This window comes from Anneissia japonica, unplaced genomic scaffold, assembly GCF_011630105.1.
Source record: "Anneissia japonica isolate Jap-2015-1 unplaced genomic scaffold, ASM1163010v1 scaffold49338_len636_cov123, whole genome shotgun sequence".
Lineage (NCBI taxonomy): Eukaryota > Metazoa > Echinodermata > Crinoidea > Comatulida > Comatulidae > Anneissia > Anneissia japonica.
The window spans coordinates 1-636 of record NW_022729245.1 but is presented as its reverse complement, the minus strand read 5'-3'; the positions used below and the strand labels follow the sequence as shown (position 1 = coordinate 636).

Below are 636 nucleotides of genomic sequence, written 5' to 3'. Positions count from 1 at the left end.
TCTAACTCCACTGACCACTCTCCTGTGCGAGTACATTTTTTACAAACACCGGTGTTGAACAATAATCCAACCATTTTAATACCGTACGGCATTAACTAGGATGCTTTAGACAGAAGAAGACTGCCGTTTTGTTCAAACGATCCTTGAACCTAACACCAGCGAATTAATTGCGTATTGTTGATATGAACATATACTTGTATGATTTTTAAGGTATGAGAGTGCAATTTCCGGGCGCTTAGAGGTCCATATTCTCAAAATGTTTGCACCTCAGCCCCAACTATGTGGGCCCGAGGTCGTGTGGACTCTCACGCACCCCTACTTTAGAATTTGGGGGAAAAAATGTAAAAAGTCTACAGCACCCGGTATTCCCAGGCGGTCACCCATCCAAATACTAACCGGGCCCGACGTTGCTTAAATTCGGTGATCGGACGAGATCCGGTGTTTTCAACGTAGTATGGCCGTAGACATGTGAGTGGTATTTCCACTCATAGTTAATCTCGGCATATAGCATAATTATCCAATCATGAAGCTCTATGATTGATGACGTTTCATATCAACGAGCGCTTGTCCGGTTCAAAAGACCCTTGAACCGGCCTAACACCAGCGAATTAATTGCATATTGTTGATATGAACATA

At 43.2% G+C, this 636-nt stretch overlaps 1 non-coding gene across 1 annotated transcript; it reads right to left on the bottom strand.

Annotated features, from left to right (window-relative positions):
* Positions 1–347: 347 nt before the first annotated feature.
* LOC117114667 lies at positions 348–466 on the bottom strand. Its single transcript, XR_004446411.1, has one exon. It is a non-coding gene; the product is annotated as a 5S ribosomal RNA (ribosomal RNA).
* Between the last annotated feature and the right edge of the window lie 170 nt (positions 467–636).